Genomic DNA, 14,983 nt, shown 5'->3' on the forward strand with positions numbered 1-14,983 from the left:
CGGACTCTTCACCCCACAGATCAATGAGATCTAAGACCTCTGGTCGACTCCATACTGGAGCGCATTTGTGCCTTGCAGTAGCCATGAGGAGTACAGTGACAAAACTCTCTCCACACTGGCTGCACAGGAAATGAAAATTTAAATTTTCTCAGGGCATGAGGGGAAGGGCCATTTCCGGGTAGTGTGACCATGTAGCAGCAGAGCATGAATATCCAGAGCGGTCACAACGGGGCATTGTGGGATACCTCCCAGAGGCCATTAACATTGAATTATGTTACGCTCTGTCTACACTGATGCAAAATTGACACAATAAATTCGAATTACGCCACTTGCGGAGGTGGTTTTATTATGTCGACTTTTGCCACGGTTTAAGTCAACGGAACTGCCATGCCAGTGTAGATGCAGGCTTTTGGAGGTTGACGTAAGTGACGTTACATTGACCTCCAGCGCCAGTGTAGACTAGGCCTCAGTCTCTATGCTTGCAAGAGGGGAAGTATTGCCTCTAGAGATGCCCAAGGGGTGATGTGTAATTGTCCCAGATTACTGAGTGGGTGCTTGAGCCAGTTTTGTGTTGTACTCTTGAAAAGAAACCCCTAGATATTGAACCCAGCCCTTGTTGCTGCCAACTCCGACTGGCAGAAGGGCTACAGACATTTACTGAAATTTAAAAATAAAAAATCTAAACTTTCCAAGCCTAGTTATCGTGTGACAGAAGACAGCTGATTAGTAGTTAGTACTCTCTCTGAATTTTGATGCGCACATGTCCTTGGGATGGCGGGAGGGGGGAGGAGGGGAAAGAGATCTGATTTCACCTGGCAAATATGGAAATATGGGAGCTGATTTAGAGGGTGACTATTGTCCAGATAGGAAGGGGCTAGCTCTCTGGCATTCTAGCTGAGAACGTTGCTGAGAAAGTTAATATTTGACTCCAGCCTGCTGGGCAGAATGCAAACAAAGCAAGGAGGAGGGAGTCTTGTGCCATAATCCCCTTGTGTGGCCATAGAGTGCTTGGGATACCTCTGATTGCTCCGCCAGTTCACCAGACAAACTGTTTCATTTTTTAATCAAAATGATATTCAGGAAGCTTTCTTCACTCCATTCTCTTTCTCCCTCTCTTCTTCTCTTTCCTGTACCCATCCTCTAACCAACTCCTGCCTTGGGATTCACAAAGTGGAATTGCTACCTTACTAATGTTGGTGAAATTAAAGAGGGTGCTGTCAAGTCACCTTGCACCCAAAATCTAACCTAACTAAGGACTGTTATAACCCCATGGCAAATGTCTTTATATCTTAAACCCCATTGCTGAGAAATTTTTAATGATTCTATTTCTTGTTGGACCTACAGAAATGTAATATGATGTGCCATAAGGACTGTATGGTAACAGTTAACTAACAACTATTCAAGTGTACATAGAAAAGAGTGGCACTGTTTGAACAAAACCAACAATCCAGGAATTAGAGATTTTGGTTCAGAACCATGTCTAATTAATACAAGTTATTTTGGAATTTAGGAAGAGGAGAGAGAAATTATTTGTTTGCTGAATGAAAAAAACCAAATTGGCTCAGAAAAGAAATGAGGTTTCTAATTTGCAACCAAGGCACAGGGAACCAATAAAATGTCCACAGATCTCTTTGTGCTGTCTTTAATGTGTATTTGACTTTGTTATGGATTTGTGCATTTATTGCATCAACAATAGGAATCTCAAAATCATACATATCAGAGGACTAACTTTAGTCAATAGACATCTCACTGTCATGGGTGTTCCAAGGAAACAAGTAATATATTCTCAGTCTAAATCAAGTAGACAATATCACCCAAAAGCCTTTCATTAACTGATACTGGAGTTCAGGGGTTCAGCTGAAACTGTGAGAAAGGTTTGCTGCAGCTGGCTTTGCCTCTCTGTGATCTTTCAGAATTTCTCCAATACAACGGTCCAATTCTGCCAGGTGCTGAGTGCTTTCTGAGTGGCACTGAGGGCAGTGCTTAATTTGTAATGAAAGAGGTGCCAGGGTTCAAGCAATAAGGTGCCAGGGCTCAAGCACTTTTTATATTCATAACTGATGCAGCAAGCCCAGAGAGGCCACAGTTATGAACTAGCAAGCCCAGAGGGGCTGAGGCTCAGCCCTAGCAAGTCTTGGCACAAATTAAACATGGGCTGAGGTCTAGATCCATAAAGGGGACACTGTGTCCATATTGCAATGCCTTACTTGTAGGTACCCTGCCATCTAATGAAATCCACAGCCCAGTGGTTAGAACACTCACCCACCATCTGAAAGACCCAGGTTTAAATCTCCCCAATATGGAACAAGTATTTGAAACTGTTGCAGGGTCGATTGAAGAGAGAGAGAGATTGAGCCGAGTGGAGTGATAAGGAGCATTTATTCGGTTACAGCTTCTAGTTCACTCGTTCCCCTTTGCCGCACAACCAACAAAGTGAGCCCCTCGTTCACTACTTTACAACTTTTTATCTAAAATAATATGTAAATACACACTTCTACAATGCCCCATAAAATCCCTACTTAATAATATAAATGGTTATAAAATGAATATTAATGGCTCTGGGAGGCATATAATTATATCCACCCGTTTGTTATTTCTTACGAAATTTGCATAGCATATACATTTATCTTAACAGCAGGAATGACCATGAAGTCCCTTAACAAACTAGCAATAAGGGAAGAACTATGGGGAGAGATCCTGAGCCTTCCCTAACAGACATGCTGTCTGGGAAAAAAGAGATAACACCTTTTTACGACATTCTTTGTCCAGGTGGTGAGGGGAGGAATGGTTGGGGAGGAGGGGGGAATATAGCCTGCCAGTATTACAATCCCGTTACCATGGTGCCTATTGGGCAGGTTTGCTCTGTTCTGGACACTGCTAGAAAGTTGCTCTGATATGCTCCCTCATTCCCTAACTTCAAGGCTAGAAAAGTGCTGTGGTTTGCAAATGATGATTGCTTGTGTAGTATATGGCCTTTTTAGCCCAAGTCAGGGGTCCCGCGGAGGATAATTTGCGTCCAATGCCTGGGCCCAACTCCCAGACCCCCCAGGAATGTGGCTCAGTGCTGACATCCTTTGTCCCCATGCCCACAGAACCCAAATCATCCACCTCCTAGGTGAATGCCCTTGTGACAGTCTGTGTCTCAAAGCAACACCTCAGAACCCCCATATTCCCATTGTCATATAATTATTATATGTTTTGTACAAAGTATGCCTTGTGAGGTATCATTTTTAAAGTCTTGATCTGTTCAACATTAATATCCTGTTGGACTGTCTGTGTCATCATTGTATGTGACGTTATGAAGTTTTGCTATGCGTGTGCTACTGAAGAATGTTGTGAGGTAAGAAACATCCACAACCAGCTTTTCAAGTATAACAATGAAGCAGCCAGACATGCAGATGGCCTATTAAGGGAAATCCACTCTCCCAAAAGCCATTCCAAAAGACTTCACAGAGGCAGCATGTACACAATGGATGCTGCTTGACCAATGGGGGGCAGACCGCCACGTTGCATGCATATATCTTTCACAAATTGGAAGAAGCTATAAAAAAGGGGAAATGACATCATCACTTGTCTTCACTCTGCCACAACTCAACACCTGAAGGAATGTCTGAAAGACAGAGGACTTTGAACAGGGAAGGGGGACCCAGGCAGCAAAGCAGATGCAGCCTGTGTATCAAGAATCAGCAGTCTGCTTGTATCATCTGTCAGCATGAGATATTGCTTGATTTAAATCTTGTTTAGTATATAAGAATTTAGACTGCAAAATTATTTTTATTTCTTTGGTAACTATCTCTGATCTTTTATGCCTACCACTTATAAATACTTAAAATCTATCTGTAGCTAATAAATCTGTTTTATAATTTTACCTAAAACAGTGTGTCTTGATTGGCGTGTTTGGGAAATCTCAGCTCAGTGGACAAAAGCTTGTGCATAACTTCTCCACATCAAGGGAAGGGGGGGAATAAATAATGAGCTTACTCTGGCCATATTTTTGACCAGAGCAAGATGGTATAATGCTGGGGTGCAATGAATAAAAGAAGGGGGAATTGGCTGGTGCCTCTATCTATTGTTGATTCATGAGTGGCTAGGGAAATCATTCATGTAGCTCAGTTGGGTGTGTCCCTGCCTGTGAATGCCTGTGTGAATACTATACTTGCTGGAGGTTTGTAGCTTGCTGACAGCATCACAGTATCAGAAGCAACCCAGGTAAACATTCCTGCTGTCTAACTGGGTGTGGGGCTCCACCTGCTGTTGCGTTGGATGATAACAGTGCCCAGCACGGTCTGCTGTTTGTTACCAGCATGGCATTGTTGAGTATCAGACTAGAAGACTAAGGAGGCACAGCGGTTCCACAGTTTCCAGGCTGTGGAACCCATCACAGCACTAACCACTGAGCTATTTTGAGGTGCATCTCTGAGTCCCACGACTATCATCAGCTCCTCCTCCTCCTCTGGTGTTTTGTGCAAGGCCTGATCTGGTAGGTGTACCCTGAGAATGCCAACCAGAAAGGGCCCTGCAGGCAAGATAGATGGGGCAAGGCCTAGTTTGATTATGCCATTGGGGCTTAGGTATATGCTGGGTGTCAGGACTTAAGCATCTGTGTTCATGCCCAGCAGCAGAAATTCAGGCACCTAGGGGACTTAGGCACCTAGGTCCAGATCCTCTAAGGTATTTAGGTACCTAACTCCCATTGAAATCAGTGGTATTTAGGCACCTAAATAACTTTTAGGATCTGGGTCCTAGGGTCTTTAGAGGTGCCTACAGGGTTAGATGACAGCTGAGCAGATCTTTTGATGTTCTAAATTTTGGACAGGTATCTTAAGTGTCAGTTGGGCCCCTAAATCCCTTTGTGGATCTAGTCCTGAATGTCCTCAACTTTCTATCCCAGTAATTCCTACTGTTGTGCTGTTTCTCCTCATGATTTGTATTGCCCAAATGTGTATCCTAATGGAATTCCAGGATTTTCCAAAATAGGGAAATGCTATGTTGTTTGAATGTGGGCAGTAAATGGTGGTGGTCTGTGTTAACTAGCTTCACATATCAGTTCTGAAATGAGGGAGTGATTGAAATGAGTTTTTTCAGAATATTTTTATGAGAGGGAGAGAAACGTGGATGGATTTCACCAGGGGAAGTTAGAATGCTGTTAGTGCTTCAGTGCTTTTATAACAAATATCATGCTTTAGTGACTGGAATACTAATAAATAAAGTGATTTGCCTCAAAAGAGCTGCTCATTTCCGTGACTGACTGAATACAAAACATTTACTTCCCCCACTCCCCCCATGCAATTACAGACACAATCTAATACCTCTAAACCATCAGCTGCTAAAATCATTAAACTGCAGGGGACCTAGTATCATGTCTCATTCCAGGGAACAAAACAAGATCAAACTCACCCAATGTACCTGTTCACTATCTGTCCTAATGGCTTCCTTGCCACCTTCAAATCCTATTCTAAATAATCATTCTAATTTTAAAAACACACTATGGACTTGTTCCTTCAATAATCTCCTGACCCTTTCTCATGTCACAACTGCCTCCTCCCCATTCCTGCACATTCCATCAGCATCCTGCCTCTCTGATTTTATGTCCATGAGTTTACAGCAAATACTTGTGAAATAAGTGATGTTTCTGCACAGTGTGCAGTTGCAGCAGGGAAACGTGCTTACTTAGATTGTAAACTCATTTGGGATAGGGGCCAAATTTTTGTTCTGTGTTTCTACAGTACCTACCTGAATGGGGTCCTGGTCCATGACAGGTCCCTAGGAGTTACTGCAGTAGAAATAATAAAATGTGGCAAAAGAAAGACTTGCCCAACAGCATTTGGATTTACCTGATCAAACATATCAAAGTTCTGAGTGTGCTCTAGAGCAAGTCCTCTGGGATGTGCAAAGATGCCAGACTTCCTTTACGCTCTAGATGCAGTCTTTGGTTTCCATCCTGAGACACTTCTTGCTGGGGCAGAAACAAGGAAGCCCAAGACAGGGCAGGCTGCAGTTACACAGGGGAGTAGAAAGGTTTTTGTACCTCTTTTCTGAACATGGCTTCTGTTCATAATAGAGTGTTTAACTTGAAACCGTCTGGTTTTCAGTAGGATACCAAACGGTATCAGGAGTGGAAGGCACAGTGTGCTGGAAGACCCAGTGAGATTGCTCACATTGCAATTGATGCTACGAAGCTTGTGCAAAGGCAAATAACTCCCCCGCCAGCCCTGAGAATCAGGGGAAATGCTGAGTATGCCTGGAAAAGGTTCAGATAGCAATTTGAGCTGTATATGAAAGCCACTGGGATAAATAAACTGGAGGATGAGCAAAAGATTGCTCTGTTCTTAATAGTGCCAAGCACAGATGCCCTAGCTGTACACAATGCATTGCATACAGATGGGTGGTGGAAAGGGAGAGGAAAGCTTTGCAGAAATAACAAAACTTTTTGAGAATCATTGTGTCCCTAGAAAAAATTATATTTATTAGAGGTATAAGTTCAGGATGAGAACACAAAATGGAGGCAAAACAATAGAGGAGTTTGTCACCGATTTACAACTAAAAAGTCAGTCCTGGGAATGTGGACTATTAAAAGCCTCTCATTAAAAATCAGATTGTCCTGGGTTATAACAATAAAAAAAGCCTCTGAGCGTTCAGTAAAGGAGATGGAGCTGAAATTAGAAAGGGCAATATGTATATGTCAAGCAGCAGTACAAACAGAACACAAGTAAAAAACCTTCCAACAGTGGACAATGCCAGGTGCTTCAGTGGGTATGAGCAGAACAGGTGATCATTCCCCTGTTGCCCATTCCCAGTTTCTGGCAAACAGTCTCGGGACACTTCAGAGTACGGTTTTGCATCTCTGCCCATCCTGGCTCATAGCCACTGATAGACCCATCCTCCATGAACTTATCTACTTCTTTTTTGAACCCTTTTATAGTCTTGGCCTTCACAACATCCTCTGGCAAAGAATTCCACAAGTTGATTGCGTGTTGTGTGAAGAAATACTTTATTTTGTTCATTTTAAACCTGCTGCCTATTAATTTCATTTGGTGACCCTCTAGTTCTTATATTATGAGAAGTAGTAAATAATACTTCCTTATTTCCTTTCTCCACACCAGTCATGATTTTATAGACCTCTATCATATCCCCTCTTAGTCACCTCTTTTCCAAGCTGAAAAGTCCCAGTCTTATAAATCACTCTTCCAATTAAAGTTGTTCAATACCCCTACTCGTTTTTGTTGCTCTTTACTGTACCTTTTCCAATTCCAATATATCCTTTTTGAGATGGGGCGACCAAATTTGCATGCAGTATTCAAGATGTGGGCATGCCATGGATTTATAAAGAGGCAATATGTAGAAACTATAAGAAACCCAACCAATGTGTAGCAAAAGCAGGAAAGTGCATATATTAAGTGCGGAAAGGAATTCGTCAAATGAAAATGAAGAGCTGTTCTTAAGCACAATGGAGGAGACTGAAAACTCAAAAGATTGGCTAATTAAAATGTGCAAAAAAATGGCATATATGTTTTTGGAGGGTGTCGCAGACAATTTCCTGGTGCAAGTGCTGGAGCAACCAACTAGGGGCCATGCTTCTCTTGACCTGCTGCTCACAAACAGGGAAGATTTGGTAGGGGAAGTAGAAGTGGGTGGCAACCTAGGCAGCAGTGACCATGAGATGGTAGAGTTCAGGATCCTGACAAAAGGAAGAAAGGAGAACAGCAGGATACGGACCATGGACTTCAGAAAAGCGGACTTTGACTCCCTCAGGGAACTGATGGGCAGGATTCCCTGGGAGGCTAATACGAGGGGGAAAGGAACCCAAGAGAGCTGGCTGTATTTTAAAGAGACCTTATTGAGGGCACAGGAGCAAACCATCCCGATGTGCGGAAAGAATAGCAAATATGGTAGGCGTCCAGCTTGGCTTAACAAAGATGTCCTTGGCAAGCTTAAATGCAAAAAAGAAGCTTACAAGAAGTGGAAGCTTGGTCAGATGACTAGGGAGGAGTATAAAAACACTGCTCGAACGTGCAGGAATGAAATCAGAAAGGCCAAAGCGCAATTGGAGTTGCAACTAGCAAGGGACGTGAAGGGGAACAAGAAGGGTTTCTACAGGCATGTGGCCAACAAGAGGAAGATTAGGGAAAGTGTGGGCCCCTTACAGAATGAGGGAGGCGACCTAGTGACGGAAGATGTGGAGAAAGCTGAGGTACTCAATGCCTTTTTTGCCTCTGTCTTCACAGACAAGATCAGCTCCCAGACTACTGTACTGGGTGGCACAGAATGGAAAGGAGGAGAACATCCCGCAGTGCTGAAGGAACAGGTCCAAGACTATTTAGAAGGATTAGACGTACACAAGTCCATGGGGCCGGATGCGATGCACCCGAGGGTGCTGAGGGAGTTGGCTGAGGTGATTTCAGAGCCATTGGCTATTATCTTTGAAAGCTCGTGGCAACAGGGGGAGGTCCCTGATGACTGGAAAAAAGCAAATATAGTGCCCATCTTCAAAAAAGGGAGGAAAGAGATCCAGGGAACTACAGACCGGTCAGCCTCACTTCAATCCCTGGAAAAATCATGGAGCAGGTCCTTAAGGAATCCATTTTAAGGCACTTCGAAGAGAGGAGGGTGATCAGGAACAGTCAACACGGATTCACCAAGGGAAAGTCATGCCTGACCAACCTGATTGCTTTCTATGATGAGGTAACTGGCTCTGTGGATGTAGGGAAGGCGGTGGATGTGATATACCTTGACTTTAGCAAAGCTTTTGATACTGTCTCTCACAGTATTCTTATCAGCAAGTTAAAGAAGTATGGGTTGGATGAATGGACTATAAAATGGATAGAGAACTGGCTAGAGCATAGGGCTCAATGAGTAGTGGTCAATGGCTCCATGTCTAGCTGGCAACCGGTCACAAGCGGAGTTCCCCAGGGGTCAGTCCTGGGGCCGGTTTTATTCAACATCTTTATTAATGATCTGGAGGATGGGGTAGATTGCACCCTGAGCAAGTTTGCGGATGACACTAAGCTGGGGGGAGTGGTAGATACCCTGGAAGGTAGGAATAGGATACAGAGTGACCTAAACAAACTGGAGGATTGGGCCAAATGAAATCTAATGAGGTTCAACAAAGAAAAGTGTAGAGTCCTCCACTTAGGAAGGAAGAATCCCATGCACGGCTATAGACTGGGGACCGACGAGCTAGGCAGCAGCTCTGCAGAAAAGGACCTGGGGGTAAGAGTGGATAAAAAGCTGGATATGAGTCAGCAGTGTGCCCTGGTTGTCAAGAAGGCTAATAGCAGATTGGGCTGCATTAGGAGGGGCATTGCCAGCAGGACGCGGGAAGTGATTATTCCCCTCTATTTGGCATTGGTGAGGCCGCATTTAGAATATTGTGTCCAGTTTTGGGCCCCCCACTACAAAAAGGATGTGGAGAAGTTGGAGAGAGTACAGCGGAGGGCAACAAAAATGGTTAGGGGGCTGGAGCACAGGACTTATGAGGAGAGGCTGAGGGAACTGGGCTTGTTTAGTCTGCAAAAGAGAAGAATGAGGGGGGATTTGATAGTGGCCTTTAACTACCTGAAAGGGGGTTCCAGGGAGGATGGGGCTAGGCTGTTCTCGGTGGTGGCAGATGACAGAACAAGGAGCAACGGTCTCAAGTTGCAGGGCGGGAGGTCTAAGTTGGACATTAGGAAAAAGTTTTTCACTAGGAGGGTGGTGAAGCACTGGAATGGGTTACCTAGAGAGGTGGTGGAATCTCCATCTTTAGAGGTTTTTAAGCTGAGGCTTGATAAAGCCCTGGCTGGGATGATATAGTTGAAGTTAGTCCTGCTTTGAGCAGGGGGTTGGACTAGATGACCTCCTGAGGTCCCTTCCAACTCTAATATTCTATGATTCTACGACATACAAGACTGACATTGGGGCACAAGTAAATGTAATATCAGAATCTGAAATACAGTAGTGTAAGGAGCACATAAAAGAATCAAAAGTGTCTGTGAAAGACTGTAACGGAGGAACAATTCCAATGTTGGACAAGTACACACTGACACTTAAATACAAAGGGAAAATGATAAAACAAGAGTTTGTGGTTGTACACAGAGGAAAGCAACCAGTCTTGGGCTACATACGTGTGAGGTGCTTGATCTTGTTAAGAAGATGTATACCATAGATAGGGGTGGCTAAACTTACTGACCCTCCAAGTCACATATGATAATCCTCAGAAGTTTGAGAGCCAGGCGAAGCTGCCAGGATTTGGTGCTTCAGCCCCAGGGGAGGCACCACCCATACCTCCCACAGGTCTGAAGAGCCCTGGCATGTGCCTTCCGCAGGGCTGAAGGCCGTTATCCCACCAACCCACCACATGGCAGAAGCCCTAAGATCCTCTCCCCCTCCCCAGCTTGGTAGGTGGAAAATGGAGGGAACGTGGGGGGCTTTGCAAGCCGCTCCTTAACTGTAAAAGAGCCACATGTGGTTCGTGAGCCACAATTTAGCCACCCCTGCCATAGATAAGACAGAAATACAACACAGAACCAGATATAAAAGTATTAATAGCAGCATATGAAGATGCATTCATAGGAAATGGATGCCTCCCAGTAACATATAAGATATGGTCAAGAAATGATGCAGAACCTGAGGTAAATGCCACACAAAAAGTTCCACAAGCCTTAAGAAACAGGCTGAAGAAGAGATGCAAAACATGACAACAACTGATAACATTCGGAAAATAGAAGAACCAATAGATTGGGTTCACTTCTAAGTAATTGTGGAGAAAAAGGAGGGGGACTACAGCTGTGCATGGATCCTAAGGAATTGAAAACATAAAAAGAGAACATTTCCACTTTCCAACAAGAAGTGAACTGTTGTCTGAGATGGCAGGAGCCAAATTCTTCAGCAAATTAGATGCATCAGCTGGATTTTGGCACATTTCCTTGACACTGAGAGCTCAAAGATCTGCATTTTCAACACACCATTTGGCAGATACTGTTTCCTAAGACTGTCTTTTGGAATATGTTTGGTTCCAGAAGTATTTCACCATCCACTGAGCCAGATGCTAGAGGGTCTAACAGGCGTGGAAGTGTACATTGATGACAATAATGTGGGGCACTACTGCCATTGAACACCACAAACAACTGAGGATAATATTGGAAATTGTGAGAGCTAACAACTTTAAACCGGATAAGGCCAAATATGAATTTAGAACAACAGAAATGACATACTTGGGAGAAAGACTGACCTCCGAGGGAATCTTGCCCAATGAATCACAGGTTCAAGCAATACTGAAGATGAAGAGAGCTGAAGCTAAAAAGGGAATTCAAAGGCTGCTAAGCATGTTGAATTATGTCAGCAACTTCATGCCTAATTAGACAGCTTGCACAACTCACCTAAGACATCTCCTCCACACGGTCACCAAATGAGCATGAATGCCAGACCATGAAAGAGAGTTCAATGATTTAAAACACATTCTGACACCAGCTCCAATGCTGCAATTTTCTTGACCCATTAAAAGACATCAAACTCTCTCATGGATGCCTTGAAAGGAAGACTGGGAGTAGTACTATTATAGTGTCATGGAAATGATTGGTAGCTCATATGTATCTGGGCTAATGGCCTCAGAGAAGATGAATGCACAAATTGAAAAAGAGACACTAAGTCTGGCGTATGGATGTACAAGATTTCATGACTTTCTTTATGGATGTAGCTTCAAAACAGAAACTGATCTCAAACCACTGATTGCAACACACAAAAAGGGATTTGGAGAAATACCACCAAGGACACAGTGACTACTTTTGAAAATACAGAAATATGATGTCGCCCTCGAGTTCCAACCTGGATGCCACTTCATAATGGCAGACATACTCTCAAGAGCATGTGCTCCCTCTGACAATACACAGCCTGATGATCTGGAACAAGCAGTAAACATAAATGTGCATATGTCATGTGCTGTATCTCCAGTCATATGGAATGAACTGAAGACAGAAACAGCTGAAGATGAAATGCTGCAAAAAATAATACAATAAGTAAAGGAGAAAAAAATCAACACTGCCCACCTTGCTATTCCCACTATAAAAGTGAGCTCTCAGTGATGGCAAGAGTGTTCTTGAGGGAACATAGATCATTGTTCCCACAGTGATGAGAAGAAAAATATTGGAACAAATACACAAAGGGCATCTGGTCATGATGTTATACTTATGAAATAAACAGCAGCATCTTATTCAGGGGGACAAGGCAATAACACCACATTTATTGTGAATACAGAAATTCTCTACAACAAAAGGTGGGATCAATTACTACAATCACTGGATCAAAAAGGAGAGCTAGTGAAATTGTATTCTGGCCACAGATGAATAGTGAGATCAGAGAAATGTGAGCATATGGGGAACATGTCTGAAGTACAGAGATTCCCAGCAGAAAGAACTGCACAATACTGCAGTGATACTGCATAAACAACTCGCAATTCCACGGGACAAAATAGGAACTGACATGTTCACCTTGGGAAAGCATGATCACCTGGTTATAATCTTACCAATTTCTGAAAATTAGTCAAACTTGAAGACACCACAGTTATCAGGCACATTGAATCTGTATTTGCACATCATGGAATTCCAAGAACAGTAATAACTGACTATGGATCCCTGTTCAAGAATAGGGAATTCCAGGACTTTACTAAAATGTACAATTTTCATCATCAGACATATAGTCCCAGATAGTCTCAAACCAACGGATTAGCTAAGTGTGCAGTGTGTATAGTGAAAAACTTGCTTAAAAAGGTAACGGATGGAAGAGAAGATACATACATAGCACTATTTAACTATAGAGCTACTGCTGCACCGTGGAAAGTCACCCACAGAACTCTTCTACCACAGATGTATAAATATTCAATTTTTAGATATGGGATAAAAACAAAGAGGACTAAGGAGTCTGTGATAGTGAGGAGAAGACTGGGAAAATACAGTCAGACAAAATATTACAATAAAGGAGCAAAACCTCTTCCACTGCTGAAAAACAAAGATTTGGCAAGAATTTGGTAAGATGGGCACTAACCAGTCAAAGCTACAGTGATCTAAGAAAAGTCACCTCATTCATACTCAGTGATCACGGATGAAGGCTATGATAAATATTGCAACCTCCATCTTTGGGGACCATTGTATTAAATTTATGATTGGTTTAGGTATGATTGTGCTCTGCGCCATGAAGGAGGGTTACCACAGCTGCTCCAGGAATTAAAAAGAGGGTGGGGGGATTGATTACCTCCGGGATTGCAAATAATTCCAGAGAAGCACCATCCCCTAAAGTGCTTTGCATAGACTGATTCAAACTAGATTTTCCAGACTAGGAAACAAAGACAAGACTTTTGGTATGAAAGGATCAGCTGGAACTGACTTGTGATTCTTCCTTTTGATTCAACAAACTGACTATAACTTGGCTGGGCTCTAGGGTGATTCCAACCCTTGCTAAAGGATTGGAAAGGTTAATGCCTACCTATGCTGGAGTTAGGGGTGACCTCTGGCAATCTTTTAGTAAGCATGTAGGAACTTTTCTTACTTTTTATATGTTTCCTCTGTAATGCTTCTGCCTTAAGAATAAATTTACCTTGTTTTGGAAGGGCTGTATGGTAACTTATCACTGCTGGCAATACACTGTTTATAGCCCTTGGAGAGAAAGCATAGCCCATGTGCTGGCCTTTAGGCAGATTGGTTTGTTCTGGATATCACAGTGTACGTCAGGAGCTGTGCAGCTTTAAAACCCCCCAATCAGAAAGGAGTGGGGCAAGGTTTCCTGACCAGAGACAAGTGAGGTTGGAAGCCTGCAGCATGACTGGGCATGGGCACTCCTGGAGAGGAATAGAGAAGGAGAATACAGGTGCAGTTACCCTGAAACTGTGACAAAGGCAAATCTTACGAAGGAATCCTAAGCATCCGATCAAGACACCTGATAGCTTGGACTCTGTTATTGATCATATAAGACTGAATGGTCTGTTACAGACAAGGATTTGACTAGAGAGGTTTTGCAATACAGAAGATAGGGAAGATTGCTGAAACGCCCTAAGAGACGGATCAAGACATGTTAGAGTTGTGTTTAAGCAACCTGAGAAGTTGTTTGTTATCATATTTGCTATAGTTCAATTTATTAGCATTTTAGTTCAGTCCAGAAATTTTAAAAAGGGATCTAAAAAAGTGGGGAAGTGTTATAGAGCGAGTCTTCCAGGAAGTGTAGAGATGCCACACTTCTTTACACTCTAAATGCAGTCTTTGGTTTCCTGGGACAGTTGCCTGCTGAGGCAGAAACAAAGAACCCCAGGACAGGATAGGGCAATGGCAGACTGCAGCTACACAGGGTAGTAGCACATAGTTCTGTTCATCATAAAGCATTTACCTTGACACAGATTTGCTCATTGGTAAGATAATACACTGGACCAACTCATCCCTGGAGTGGCTACAAGGACAGCTGTGGGTGCTGGAATTCAGTCCCAAACAGTGAGGAAGGCACTATACTGGTCATGAATGGATGGACAGGAGCACCACTTTCACCACACTTTCACCATGTTAGGAGATTTCAGTGAGCAAGATCAAAAGGGTTTTCACCCTTTCTGTGGTGGGGTTGGAGGGACAGCAGCATTTTTAGAGAAAGGCCTTCACCTAAAGTGAGGATCAGGTCAGAGTGTTCATGTGTATGAGAACATCTGAATTAATACAAATTAAGGCTCCAAATCTACAACCACTTCAGTGGGAATACTCAGGCCTTGTCTATACTAGCACTTCTGTTGGCGAAATGTTTGTTGCTCAGGGGTGTGAAAAAAATATCCCCCTGAGTGACATAAGTTTTGCTGGCATAAGCACTTGTGCGAACAGCGCTACGTCGGTGGGAGATGCTTTCCTGCTGATATAACACGGCTACACAAGCACTCTTACAGCAGCACAGCTGTACCAATACAGCTCTGCTGCTGTATGTTTTAGGTGTACTCTAGCCCTTAGTCCCAACTGAGGAAAGTTATATACATGCTTTACTC

This window comes from Emydura macquarii, unplaced genomic scaffold (genome assembly GCF_026122565.2).
Source record: "Emydura macquarii macquarii isolate MOO-44397 ecotype Brisbane River unplaced genomic scaffold, CSIRO-AGI_Emac_v2 contig_2205, whole genome shotgun sequence".
Taxonomy (NCBI): Eukaryota; Metazoa; Chordata; order Testudines; family Chelidae; genus Emydura; species Emydura macquarii.